The sequence below is a fragment of the Aulonocara sp. 'chitande type north' Nkhata Bay genome, linkage group LG2, assembly GCF_057382095.1.
Source record: "Aulonocara sp. 'chitande type north' Nkhata Bay isolate Kocher_YH1m ecotype deep benthic linkage group LG2, A_spYH_male_GT1.1, whole genome shotgun sequence".
Classification (NCBI taxonomy): domain Eukaryota; kingdom Metazoa; phylum Chordata; class Actinopteri; order Cichliformes; family Cichlidae; genus Aulonocara; species Aulonocara sp. 'chitande type north' Nkhata Bay.
The window spans coordinates 18999969-19015240 of record NC_141345.1 but is presented as its reverse complement, the minus strand read 5'-3'; the positions used below and the strand labels follow the sequence as shown (position 1 = coordinate 19015240).

The following is a 15272-nucleotide window of genomic DNA, read 5'->3' as shown; positions in this document are numbered from 1 at the left end:
AATTCATTTGCATTCATTCCACTGCCTGTCTCTCCTCAGAGCCCATTCTAATTACCAGCAGCTCAGGTCTACTACAACACTGCGCATACTCTCTCACTCTCTCAGTAAAAAAATGGATTGCTGGTGGTGCATTCGTGTAGCTTTGATACCACTCGCTCTTTCGCCTGCCAGGAATCTCTTAATGTTGGTTTGTTTGCTGTCAAGCCCAGGCACTTTCTCCTGTTTTACTGTCAGAGGAAATACAGTGTATGCATGTGTGTGCAGGTGAAACTCCTCCTCTATGTACACGCTGTGTGCATGCTGTGATTGTTTTGGGGTTGAGGGAGATGCCGTGTGTCTCGATGTATAGAAGAGAGGGTGAGGGGGATGGAGCGAGACAATGGTAAGGCTTGTAAAAGATTAATGAACTCACTAATCACCATAATGGCCGCTGTGAGTCTCAAACACCTTTGCCACACCCTTTTCTTGCTGGTGCAAATTTCTACCAAGACTTAGAACTCACATGACATCATGCAGCCGAGCACGCTCCAAATCTCTGTCAGACTCTAATGTGCATGCTTACGACGGATTTAGACATAACGTAGAAGGCCAACGCTGTTACCAGCAGTCATGCTTTTGCATGCTGTTTAATGTGTTAATTACCATGTGGTCATGTCCTAATGTGTTATATGCAGTACCATCCACGATAGAAACAAATAAATGCTGGAACATTTTTCTGTCGTCTTTTTTTTTATAGGTTCTTTTTTTTTTTTTTCAAATAGTTGGAAATGCATGGTCTAAGTTACGGCATAGTTTTTGGTGTACGTTACGGTGTAGGTTTTGGTATAGTCTCTGTGTAGGTTAGCGTATATGCTATGGCATAGCTTGTGGGGCAGGTTACTGTGTACGTAGGCTATGGCGTAGTTTACAGTGTAGGTTATTAGGTTGTGGCTTTGTTTGCTGTGTAGTTATTTGTGGCTGAGTGGTTATGGTATAGTTTATGTTATGATAGATGTTATGGCATAGGTTGCAATGTAGGCTACAGTGTAGGTTATGGTGCAGATTATGGCGCAGGTTATGGTGTAGGTTATGGTATAGTTTACAGTTCACAGTAACCTATAGTGTAGGTTATGCTACAGTTTTCGGTGTAGGTTTTATGGGGTTTATAATGATGACATGGTTATGTTATGGTGTAAACTATGGTACTATGGTATATGTTATGGCATCGTTTACTATGTAGATTTTGGCAGAGTTATGGAATCGTTTTGGCCCATAACACAGGTTACTTTGTAAGTTAACATGTAGGTTATGGTTTATGTTACTGGGGTATTTTATGGTATAGGTCAGGGGTCAGCAACCTTTAACACCCAAAGAGCCATTTGGACGCGATTTCCACGCAAAAGAAAACACTGGGAGCCGCAAATACTTTTTGACATCTAAAATGAAGATAACACTGTATATATTGTTTTTTTTACATTTATGCTTTGTGTGAACAACTAAGGTGTGTTGCTTAAATCCATGAAGTGCTACAGAGAAAATTACATTTTATTTATGTAATTAACACATTTTGAACTCTTAAAGAAATATAACAAAAGGAAAGACACCCAGCTGAACTAAAATGATCCATGTAGCAAACAAAAACTGTTGAGAGCCGCCAGCCTTATATCGCCTTTGGGCTTTTGGAGCATTGACCTGACTTTTAAAAAAATAATTGGGGGGGAAAAAGCACTATGCTGCTGAAAAATGAAAAATAGATATTTGCAATATTCTGCCTAAATATGTATTTTACCTAGTTAATGTGTGTGGTGGGGCGTGGTCTGCAGAGCCGCTGCAGGGGAGGCGGACGCACCTTAGTGGCACCCGCAATCGCACCTCGCCGCCTTAACGTCTGTGCTCTCTATGCTGTTGTGTTGGTATGTGTCGGGCTGTGAGCTTTAACACCGGCTGTATGCGTACAGCAACCGTGTGTGAAAAGTGGTCAATAGAGAGATGCTGAAAAGCATGTTCATGCAAACATCGTCGGGCCTGCCGTGATATGTTTACAATGGGACTTCTGCTCCTGAACCTCTGCGCACAGCGTCTGCAAATCGGGGCTGTACGAAGTCACTTTCATCTTTACGCAGGACTGTAAACTGTCGTCTGTGAGGCGTGAGCGGTGTTTGTGTTTAACATAGTTCACGGTGGAGCTGCTGACATGATGTGGATCCGAAGATCCAGAATTGTCTTACCTGGGGTTGAAAGTCTTGATAAATGCACGGCGTTTCGGCGGGTACACCGGCTTCCGCAAGTGTGACGCTTATTTTGAGCGATCAAAAAAAATAATAGAATATAATTTTATTTTTATATTCCAATATCACAATAATCTTCCAATTTAGAACTACAAGTTAAAAAAGAACTAACTTAAATAAAATACACTTCAGCTAATTACTTAAAAAAATTATTTATTTTCCCAAACCACGCGGAGCCGCACTAAAAGGAGCCGCAAGTTGCCGACCCCTGGTATAGGTTATGGTATAATTTACTGTGTAGTTTACTGTGTAGGTGTAGGTGTAGGCTATGGCATGGTTATGGTGTAGGTTATGGTATATTCTACAGTTTAGGTTATGATATATGTTATGGCATAGGTTACAGTGTAGGTTGTGGCATAGTTTATGGTGTAAGGTGCAGCTTTATGGGGTTTATAGTGATGATATGGTTATGTTATGGAGTCATTTATAGTGTAAGCTATGGTATATGTTATGGCATAGTTTATGGTGCAGATTACTGTGTACGTAGGTTTTAGCATAGTTTACATTGCAGATCACTTTGTAAGTTATCATGTAGGTTATGGTCAGAGGTGGAAAGAGTACTAAAATATTTTACTCAAGTAAAAGTACTATTACTTTGCTGAAATTTTACTCAAGTACAAGTAAAATTACCTGTCTAAAAATGTACTCAAATAAAAGTAAAAAGTAGCTAATTTAAAATGTACTCAGAGTAAAAGTTACATAGTTACTTTTCTATCAGCAGGAGGACAGCCGCTTCTGAGTAGTGCAAAAAAAGACAGTGGGATATAAATCTCAAAGTAATTCTTTTTTAGTGAAAAGAAAAACTTTACAAATTAAAGTGCAGTGGCAGTTAAACTGCAAGTCTATACATGAAAATGGATAATGGTCACCAAACCAAACTGTCAGGTATCACAGTGTTTTCAATACAAAACCATATCATTCTTTCACATGAGAATGTGTTCTAAACTGTCAAATAAGAGAACAAGTACTGAACTGAACGGCAGCCGCTTTAAAAATGTTTTTTAATTTTTTTAACTTGGCCCTGCCCTACTGTACCTCTAGATTAAAGTTCCTTTGTATCCATGCTAGAGTGTTACTCTCTGAACTTCCTGTTAATTTTGAGGAGCAGTTGATTTTCAAAGTTAGTAGAGTTCATCCTTGCTCACTTTGCAGTGAACAGTAGTCCAGCACAGCTAAAGAGACGCTCGAAGGCAGCTGAGGCAGGCAGGCCAGTGTTAAGTTTGAGAGAAAGTTTTTTGACGTCCCTAATAAGACATCAATGCATTACATAGCTACCGCTGGTAAATTATACCAATATACCTCGTGGGTTTTTTTTTATTGGACAGTAACAGGCTAGTTAACGGGAGGTTGCAAGTGCTAATTAATAAGTAACAGAAGTCAGCTGTCTTTGACTAATCTAAGGTAAGAGAGCGCTCTGTTATTCTTTTGCCTGCAGTATGAACATATGTGGGTTAAGTAAGAAACTAGCTGCTTCTGTCTTTAATTTAACTATTTTTTTAAATAAATTATTATTATTAACAAACAGGAAAAACGTACACAGCAAATTCAAAAGTGTTAAATTTTTTGGTGTTAATAGTCTCCTTGCAAAAGTAGAGTTAATTTTACTCTAAGCAGAGTCACATTCTTTTAATGTAACTCTGAGGTGTAAAATGATAGTAGTTAAAATCGAGTGTTAAAAATGAGTGTTTCTATTTCAAATCTGGAGGTGTTACAATGGAAACATTAACTCTTGACCTCTTAACTCTGAACTCCTAGAGGGGCTATGACACCAACAGAGTAAATTCACAGACTCCGCCCCCAGCACGGCTCCAATCGAAGCTGAAGTGAAGCCGTTTCAGAACATTTTGCTCTACATATTTGAGTTGTTTGCCATGCTTGGTAAGTCATTTTTTCAAAGATTGTTTCAATTGTTATTAGCTTTTACTTCTGTGGCTCTTTGGAGTTGAGACAAAGCTGTGTGAAAGGCATTAGCCATGTTGCTCGCTGATAGCATAATATTCTGTTTTAGCTAGCTGAAAGGTATTGTTTGCGGGCAAATACCACAGCCTTGAAAAAAAGCTTGCATGTGAATTTTCAGTCAAACTTTTGGTCAAATACACCTAAAACAATGTCTAGAATGTGAAATGTTGGTATAATGGTGCTACTTGAAGCCTGAAAACGATCGCCCATAAAAAAAAAAATAAAAAAGCGAGCAAACAGCAGTAGCAGATGTCCTGACTGGATTCTACGGTAGCATTTAGATCCCTCCAGAGTTTTGTGCACACGGTTTAGGTAAAAATGAAAAAAGTTGAGGTTTTACATTTAGTTCAGTATTACCTGTTGCCTGTGTCCTTGTCTTTTGGGAAAATACTTTACACAAGTAATGGCTCAAAGAGGATTCCTTTTTTTTTTTTACTGTGCTGCAATTGTTTACTGGATTATTTGTGCCATTAATTAGTGTCAACTAATTTTTATTCAATCTCCACACAGGATATGCTTGTGAAGATGGAATATGGGGGAGAGCAGAAGTGCGCTGAAGTTCCACAAAGGGATGAATGAAGGACATGCATATTGTATTGAAGAAATAAGTGATGAGAATGCTGTTATTTGCATTTACCATGTCAGACCTTTTGATAAACAAAATTCTAATGAAAGTGAGAACATGTACACTGTTACATCTTTCAGAAAATGTTTTGAAATTGTGGTGCACAGTTCAGAATAAATGTTTTTCAAAAACCATTGCATCTTTTTAGTAAATGTTTATTTCCAAAAGAAATTTCTAGAAGTTCAGAACAGTAAAATTCCCGCTTTTTAGAATGAATTAGAAGATAACTCTTACGTAGTTAAACTAAAATACTCTTTGAGAGTTAATATATAAACTCTTAACACAAAGTGTTAAATTATCAACTCCAGACAGATTTGGTGTTTAACACTAAATCAGAGTTAACGTACCAACTCTCCAAAAAGAGTTAAATTAACACTCTCTGGTGTGGACCCATATAGACACTTTAATAGTGTTGAAATCAAATCCGACAGTGTTAATTTGGACATGCTGGATTTGCTGTGTAGGTAAACACATTTTCTTTTTGCAATATACCAACCCAGTAAAAAAAATGTAAGTTGCGTGGACAACAACGTGCCCGATTACAGCAAGTTGCTAGTACCAACCAACATTATCTGTGTTCTTCACAGATGTCTTAACTTAATGTGATTAATTTGAACACAGCCTTTTTGCTACCATAACGGTACGAGTTGTATTTAACTTACCTCTACATGCTTGCGCAGGTTTGATGTGGAATTTTTAAAAGCTGCTAACTCGGTCTCTCTGGGCAAACACAGCTTACACTGCATAATAAAGCTGTTGCCTTTCTTGCACTTGAAGCCGAAATGGTCCCTTAAATACGGCCAGGGGTTCACATCCGTTTCTTCGAGTTCAGGGTCAGCAGAATTCGACGGGGTTTCTTTTTTCACTGGATCCGTAACACCGATGTCAGACTCCATCTTTAACGTGACCTTAGCGCCAATTTGTTCTACTACCCATCATTCCCTGCAGTATTTCCGAAGCGCAGTGTTTTTATTTTTATTTTTAACTTACTCAGTAACGGGTGTGATTGAAAACGTAGCGAACTACAATACTTTTTAAAAAATATACTTAAGTAAAAGTAAAATTACAGACTTGAAAAATGACTTTAAAAAGTACAAATACACAAAAAAACTACTCAATTACAGTAACGCAAGTAAATGTAATTTGTTACTTTCCACCTCTGGTTATGGTATATGTTACTGGGGTAGTTTATGGTATAGGTTATGGTGTAATTTACTGTGTGGGTTTCGGTGTAGGTTATTGTATACAGTATGTTATGGTGTAGTTTATGGTTTTAAGAGGTTTCAGAGGGGTTTAAAGTGACAACATACATGGTGCAGATTTAACACAGAAGAATGAATCCCCTATCATGAGTGTATAGATGGATGAATGGCATGACACACACACACACACACACACACACACACACACACACACACACACACACACACACAGAAATACCTGTACTGCTTAATGGCAGTGGTGATACTGACTGGGCACCCTGCTGCAGTCACAAGGTCAGGAAGGATCAGGACACTGCTGTGCTCTCTGGACAGATGAGCTGAGCTCAGCTAGCTTTTTCTTTTCCTTTTTTTTTCCACTATAAGCCACTTTCAGAGAAACCTGCTCTGGCCTCTTTTGCCTCTTCTGGCAAAACAGCCAACATTGATTAAGATCAAAAAAAGTTTGGTCAGGCAACTCCTGTCTGCAAAACATCAGCTGATTAATTAGGACTTTTAAGCAAATCATTTAAATTGGAGCTCACTCTACTGAAAATGTAATTTGAGCGCAGGCCCCTGCAGTGAAGTGTTTGAGTGATGGTAAGCCTCTTGCTGTAGCACTGAGGAGCTCGACTCAGGAGGTTTCATGCCTTCTCTTGGGAAACGCTACTTTCAGAATCACCTGCAGCCTAAACACGAGTTTGTGCCGGAGTTGTTTTTGGAGATGGGGGTACAAATAAGCAATTACACAGCTATGCATATCCACTTCTGCATGCTTGCATCCACGCACCTCCCAGCTCCTACGCACACAGAGTTCTCTGATATGAAAAAGTCAGATGATGCATTGCTGCTAATTATCAGCCTCTGTATGAGAATCGACTGGGTTCCATAAGAAAGGGGAAAGCTCTTAGAGCACTCTGCTTCTTCATTTGTATTTTCTTGCTTTAATTGGACAACATGATTGTGTCACTTTGTTAAATGGAAATCCCACCGTTTATCCCTGCGTCTGCAGAGATGAATCAATGGCTGTTTTTATTCTAATTGCTGTCTCCGAGCCCACTGTCATCAATGTAATTATCAGTGTTTCTGCTGCCATCGCTGCTGTTTTCATCATCATTGTTATCGCTGTTATTACTGATGCTATCGGCATTATCTTTGTTATTTCCATCGCCACCAGCGCCGCTATCGGTAACATCATTTTCTTCAACATCATCATCGTCCTCATGATCATTAGCAATATTAGTCCCCGTTGTCAAACGTTCGCTATCATTGTTATTGATATTGTGATCCCTCTTGCCAACTTCGTCAGCATCTGGCTGATGAAAGGAGTTATTGGAACTTATAATGTCTAATGAGATAATGCGTTATCTGCGATTCAGAAGACAGAGACAAGTTATTGCAGCGAGTCCGATGGTCAGTTAGGGCAAGATCCTTTCTCATTATTGCAAAAAAAGAAGAACAAGAACCAGTTAGTTCTAATTTCAGTTGTCTGACCTTTTTATAGGGTTAATTATTTATTTCATTGAAGCACAGCAGCGGAATAAACTTTGTGGCAATTTAATGCAAGTCAATTAAGAAGGAAGATAGATGAAAAGTTATCCTGGGGGAAATTATTAATCTGTTATTTTTAGAGTGGGGTGGGTGATGTGTGTTTTTTTTGGTTTTTTAGCTGGGCTGGTGTTAAATGTTCTCTAAAAATGGTCACATTCCTCTGTTTGTCAGGCAGGCTAGGTGTTGTTGAGGTCAGGCTCTATGGATTTTATATTGCTTCCCTGGAATAAGTGAAATTAACTCTATGCTAGAGGGCTAGACACAATAATGAAGAGAAGGGGGAGTGAGAGCAAACACGGGGAATGAAGAAGAGGAGAAAACCTCCTGAAATTTAGGCTTCAATATTTTTGCGGCTCCTGTTTTTCTGGTCTGCTTCACATCAAATGTGGTGTGGTCTCTTTTTATTAAAGGAGCTATATGTTTTGGATTTTCTGCTTCCACACTTGACTGTATGGAAATTAGTAGAGTGGGGAAGGTCTGAAAACCTATATTTAATTTCATAAAAAGTAAACAAGGTGATTATTCTTTGTTTGAACCTCTACTCTGACTTTGAAAGAAATTGCAGCCCACCCCTAATACACCAAACACTGAGCTACACAATTTTAATAAGTACTGCTAGAAAACTGAGCATAATTACAGTGACTGAATGAGTGAATGGAAGAGCGTGCGTACTTGTGCTGTGGTGAGGTGTTCCTCATCCATCTACAAGTGCTATACTGTTGGGTTTTTTATGGACACTTTTTCATTTTCCTCTTAGATTAGTGAAACCTGCACACAGTACAATAACATGAGTCAGATGAGCCACATTCACGTTCCTTCATCAGATTATCACACAAGCCCTAAAAGTAGAAAAAGAGAAGCTAGTTTGAGACATTTGAGAAAATACCATTAAAATTTGTCACTTTCAGATATTGCACATCTGTTAGGGCTGTTATGGGCACCTTTGCTTTTGGTAATAACGGCAGCTAAATGTTTCCAGCACCTGTTGATCAGTTCTGTGGAAATTTATCTTATTCCTCTGTAGAGAAGAGCTTCAACTGTGGGATTTTATTGGTTTTCCTCACGTGCATTATTTGCTTCAGGCCATTCCACGATATATCTGATGGATCAGGGTCAGGAGTGAGTTGCAAATTTTGCGTGTTTTGGTTATTTTCCCACTGTCCTCCGAGGTTCAGGTCACAGGCAGACATCGGTACATGTTGCTGGTATGACTGGAGCTTAATTGCTCCATTAACAATGACTCAGATGACTCAGATGAGATAAGATCCGTCCAATATGCTTATAGGGTTGTTCAAATAAATCAATACTAAGATCCTGCAGATTACTATTGGATTAGTAATTTCCAACAGTATTAGGGTCTTCTAATATGTTGAACATCACATCATATGGACACAGGCTTCACCTTAGCAGCAGAAGTAGCTAAAGTTCACAAAACTTAACAGTTTCCTGTCAATAACACTAAACAGTTACCATAAATGTTAACCTGCCCTGCTCACAAGTTAACGTTAGCTGATGACTGCATTAGCCATCTGCTAAATCATCATTAAGGTAGTGGCTAGCTGCTAATGATAAAACGCTAATGTTAATGTGGAAGCTATAGTAAACATTAGCGGTGCCCATCTGTAACATTAATAGGCAATATTCATTTAACGGGACAAAACACAATTATCTGTGTCTAAACGGTGTCATGTTTCTCTTAAAGGTCCACAGTGAAGCTGGGGACAGTGTAACAGTAGCAGCCTATCTCACTATGTTTGATCTGCAAATACATAAAAAAAAAAATACTTACAGTAAGATCTACATGTAAGATCGACATTTTAAGATTCTTTTAGGTAGTAGTACTCGTACCGGTTACTGCTATAGATCTTACAGTTACTGTATTTCAACAACCTTGAAAACAGAGTTTGCATTTTCCCATTCTTTATTTTTAAAAAAGCCTTTTGTCTTTTTCCCCCCAGCAGTACTGAAAATGATATTGAGTATTTTCCTGGGTATCAGTATCACGTTTGAAATTCTAGTGTCGTGACAGCCCTGCGTGCTTATGCTTTGTCCATGTAATCCTTAGCAAACTGCAGATGGGCAGCAGTGTTATTTTTGGAGAGCAGCGCTTTCTCCCTGCAGTGCTGCCATCCACACTATTGTACTCCAGCGTTCTCCTGAAGGGGGACTCATGAACATTAACATTAACCAGTGAGAGAACGGCCTGAGTTTCTATCTGGGCTCCTTTGTGACTTCTCAGACCGTTGCATGCCTCCCTTTTTTGGTTAACCGCTGCTGTGGAGGGTAACATTGGTCACGAATTGCCTTCATTTGCAAACAGTCTGTCTCTTTAGAGATGGCTCGCTAACCTTTTCCAACCCATTATAAATATCAGTGACGCTTTTTCAGATCTCCTCAGAAATCTCCAATTTTTATCCAATGATTCATTTTCTCAAAAGTGTTGTGAAGATCAGTCTTTCATAGATAAAAACGTCATGCCATTGACTGAAATTACCTGACTCCAATTTCACCTTGAGATCAGCCCCTAATGGCAAATTACAGACTACAGAAGTGCGTAAAACTATAAAAGGATTCACAAACACTCGAGCAGTGCTGCAAAGCCCTGATACGTAATCTTGAACTGTTGCTCACTCCACGCAGGCAAAGAAACCCCCTTTTCATGCCTCGTCTTTTTATTGTTTAACTTTTCCTCTGCCCATTACCACAACAGTTCCATGTACTGTTAGCGCTGAACATCTTTCAGGCTAATCAAGAAAGAACGTAGATAATCTTAATGAGCATAACAAGCCTTCATTTACAAGATTATTTTACTCAAGTTATTCATTTCTGCGCTCAGTCAAACAGTTTTATGCCCATTTGTTAATATCCCTTCAAGAGAGAATTGCGCCATCATGACAGCTAGCTCATTACGCACCGGTGCTATTACTCAGTGTATGCATGCTTGAGTCATGTTTTACTATGTTCTCCTCTCATTTCATTAGTAGGACTTGGCTTTAAATGCCCAAATTATCATAAATACTTAATTACCGTGCTATTTTGGGTTCATCTCACCTCCAGTAATGCATTTTTAATACCTGGCCCCAATACCTGTTACCTGTTACATATCCCAGTAAATCCCCCCAGATCTGCCTTCTACTTGCTATAAAACTCTTTTTCCTCATATCTCGCTTATGTAACCAAAAGCTGATGATTCCAGGAAAATATCTCATAAGCGACTTTCTAAAAGTATCTTTTCTGGAGGCCTATGTCCCAGAGGAACCCCGGGGCAGAGGATGTTCTACACTGTCATGAATGTCATCGAGAGCCTCGGTCTGCTCCCCGCAGACTCGATTTGATGTTTCTGAACTCCTGGCCAAATATTACACGGCCTCTGCCCTACATTTCCAGTCCTATTTGGGTTGCTTTTACTTCTTAACAAAATATCACAGCTTGCGTGTTTAATGTGACTTTGTTTGAATGAAGGAGAGAGGAGGACTCTTTTCCTGCCATTTGCTTGATTGTGTGAGGAAAAGTTTTCGGATCTTTGGAAGCGCAGACCCAAAGCTGCCTTTACTAAGCCTTCTAAAGCACCATCTGGCAGCCAGGGCCCCTGTGTCACCCTACTCACCAAGATTACATTCTCCTCTGGCCCTCTATCCCTGTCCTCTCTCCTCCTCTCCTGTCCACTTTATATTCTTTTCCTCTTTCCTTTGCCAGAAAACACAAATGTAGCCGAATGAGGGTTTTTTGTGTGTGACTGCAAAGCCTGGGCTGTTGTAGCCTAGGTTTTCTAAAATGAATAATGCACTGGCAATCAGTTGAGACTTAACAGGCAGAAATAATTTGCATGTATTATTTTAGTTTCAATATAATTGTGACCCATTTGGGCTGAAAAGAATTTCTCATTAAATTTCTTCCTAATATAAAAAACACTTGCCTGCTTGAATCCAAAGATTGTTGGCAGCCCACTGTGGTACAAATCTATTAATGGTTTCACCTGTTTGAATTTATATGCATTGTTTAATTTGTGGTGTCATATTTGCAGAAAATCACAGCAACGCAGATTCTGATATCACCTCATAATGATGTCGCACATAGAAATGAGTACATGGCATCATCAGATTGTGAAGAACTAAAGCTGTTAACATCCAGCATAAATGTATGTACTTATGTGATGTGCAAAAATCTTTATTTTTGTTATATTAGGAGAAGACTTTCTCATTAATATTTTAAAAAATGATCTTGAGCAGTAGTTCGCCAGGCTTTCTGGAGATCTTTCTCCAGCTGCTTTTGTTTGCTCATTTTCAGTCCAGTCCTTGTATGTAATTAAAAATTATTATAATTCAGGCACTGTTGCAAAAACAAGCACATCATTTGTTCCCAAATCTTAAGCTGACTCTATGAAAAATGCCAAAGATAACACAGTTTGGCAGGCATAAAATACTGTTTTTCATCAACAAGGTAATTCCCAGAGAGCTATTAGCTGACAACGTGGACTATGTTGGACAACTGGAAGCTAAAAAAGGTGTTAGGTCTAAAAAAAATCTACAGAAAATGAACAGTATCTGAAAGTCATGTCCTTAAGAAACTGGGGGGGGATCCATGAAAGACCTGACGCAGAACCTGTGAGATGCATCGGACCCTTCAGTTTGCCACATCCTTATCAGAAGTTGTCTGAGTGGAAGGGTGGCTGTTAAGAAGCCATTCTTAAGGAAGAGAAACAGGGAGAAAAGGCTGAGGCATGGCAAATTACACAAGAGCTGGGCTGAAAATCAGTGGCCCAGACCTGAGCATCGTTGAAGCGGTGTGGGATCATCTTGACAGAGAACCAGTCAATATCCAAAATATTGAATGGAATGTCCTTCAAAAAGTCTGGAAAACTATGCCTGAAGAGTACCTGAAACTTGAACACATCACAAGTGACGTGTTGAAGAATAAAGGTGCCCATTCCAACTACTGACTTTCATACTTGTTAGAATTACACAAACTCTATTGTTGCCTTATATACATGTGTGTTTGCACGTTTCAATACATTTCCTGGCATAAGACTTTTTCACAGTACTGTATAGTGTGTTCTTAGACATCTAACTGACCAGCAGTTAGTTATTATTATGTATTATTTAATAAATAACATTTGCTTTAGTCAACTGAATTAAAAAAGAACTGCATCTTTTGTAATTCAGTATCACTTTTATCTGGCATTTGTCATGTGAAGCAGAATCAGTCACCTTTGAAGAGAAGTGTTCAAATTTTCTTCACAATTTCTCAATGCCTCGTCGTGTCCTTAGGTGCCACATTCTCAATGAAGTTGACAGTTGACAATGAAGTTAAGTCCCACTTAAGTTTGAAGTCTCAAGCTAATTCACAACCCTAAGTGCGATTTGAGTACAAGTTGCCAACTCAAGTGCCCAGTGCTGGCTGGGAATGCACTTCATGTGGGTTTTTTTTTCTCTTTTTTCCTTTAAACATTTAAAAATATTACAATTGCTAAAAACATCTACCTTCAGTATTTAGAGCTGTGAAAGCAGGGGAATCTGGCAGGACTCAAAGGACTCTAACTTACTGATGAATCAGGTCCTGCTAAAAACTGAAGCGCCACTTTAAAAATCCTGCAGCATTACAGCGGCGCACTACAGTGGAGCCCTCACTTTTCCCTAAGCGTGTAATTTTTAATACTCAGGGGTGGTACAGTCAAAAATAACTTCCATTTTCCACATGCATTAGTTTAGACTAAACAGCACCTTCAGGTGATGGCACAAATGCATTTCCTGTCATTTTACTGGGCCCTACATTGTCAGATTGAGCACAGCCTGGCTGTCTGATGAGATCATCGAGTGATGTATTATAGTAATACCAAGCAGATGTATATGCTACAATATCATATTGTCTCAGGAGGCAAATTAATTCTCTGGCTTCACACAAAAACAGTTTGAAATGTGGAAGAAGTCTAAATCTCTCGCATCCAGTTAATGCACATTTTCAGCTGCTGCCATGAACTGCATAAGATGTGAAAAAAATCACATCTTTTAATGTGTTAGTATAAAATGCAAAGCCCATAAAGAGTAACGCCACATAAGGGAATAGAGTCGAGCCTCCTTAATTGTCTCAGTGAAACGGTAAAAGGAACGTATTGCGCGAGAAACGGCGCTTCGTGAAAATCAAGAGCAAATTTTATTATTCAGAAACACATGCTAACTATTACATGCTCTGCATTTGTGCTGTGACAGTTCAGGCATTTTGGGAGATCAATAACCAGCAATGTGTCACAGAGGATGAAAAACCTGTCACGTCTTCAAAGAGCGATTCGACAGCACTCACACACTTATTATGGCGATATTTTTGTCAGATATGTATATATATCTGACAAAAACATGTGCATGCCCACATCCAAACAGTGGTTGCTAAAACAAATAAATCTTGAAAAATGCCGTTAGACCTGGACAGATGGCACTGTGGCAATATTTTAAGGAAATGATTACAGGAGCTGTTTTTGTCTCGCCATTATCATTGTTACATTTCTGCCGCGACGTACATATATCTTATAAATATGAAACTTTCAAACGTACGAGTAATAATGTGATGCTTCAGTGGATATGACATAGCTTACTGGCTCACATATCTGCACAGAAGGCAGCAGTAATTTTGAGGAGATCAAAGCACCAACGTGATATGGGTGCCTGTGCACACATTTTTCTTATTCTGAAAATATTAACAATAAACCACTGCTCTATGTAACGCTGTGAGATGTTTTTCAGGTGGAACGGTAACAGAGCTACATATTTCCGGAAACATGCCGGTGAAAAAAAGAACAAAAAAAAGATTAATATTTTACTTTTCTCAGTGTTCATCTGCCAAGAGTCAATAAAATGTGTTTTGCGGTATTATCTGTGTAATACTTACACTTGAATAGGGAGGGCTGAGGTAATCTCCCAGTTGGACTACACTTCCAGATACTAAATTATTGCTGACATTTTGGCAGCAAATACAATTGAGGTCCGAGAACTCTGGCGGGCAAACTCTTTACCCTCTGGTTTGAGGCTAATGTTACATTCATTGTCAATACAGCTGGACAGAGTCGGTCTTTTGGGACGGAGGATTTGCCTCGTTCGTGGAACCATGCTGCAACCGTATGGCACGAGCTGTCCCCCCTAAACAGTGCTAGCTGTCGTCCCAGCTGATGCACATTCATGAATTCACGCAGCCTGTTACACACGCATGGGCGCATGCACGTATGGAAATGCATGCAAAGCAGCTTTATCTGAAGCCATACCCATACGTTAAGCTGACATGTGCGCGCGCATTGCATTTAATAAAACTGTAATTAGCCTGCTCAGTTATAGAAGACAGGCAGGAATGCGGAAGAAAGCAGCATGGAGGAAGAGATGGGGAGAGGGAGAGTTATAGTGAAAGAGAATGATAAATGATGGATTGAGAGCGCTCTCCCTAGACCCCGGGGTTAGCAGTGTGAGGGAGTTACAGCTGGCTAGCTCATTCCGTCCAGCCGCAGATCTCATAATAAACATCACATGGGTAGTTTGGGCTGGCGGGTGCAGATTAAGCCGGAGCTGTTAGCTCTTTAAAGACTGCTCAATGTTGCAGCCAGCCAAGAACCTATTTATAGGGCAGCTGGAAGTGTATCAAAGCAGGTAGGCAGGAAGGTGCAGGACAGAGATGGTTTTCAAGCTGATTTAT

The 15272-nt window shown here is 39.4% G+C and overlaps 1 protein-coding gene across 2 annotated transcripts in view; it reads left to right on the top strand.

Moving 5' to 3' along the window:
• tenm1 (teneurin transmembrane protein 1) overlaps positions 1-15272 on the top strand; it is a 204444-nt gene that overhangs the window by 56425 nt on the left and 132747 nt on the right. The gene's annotated exons all lie outside the window — the stretch shown is intronic.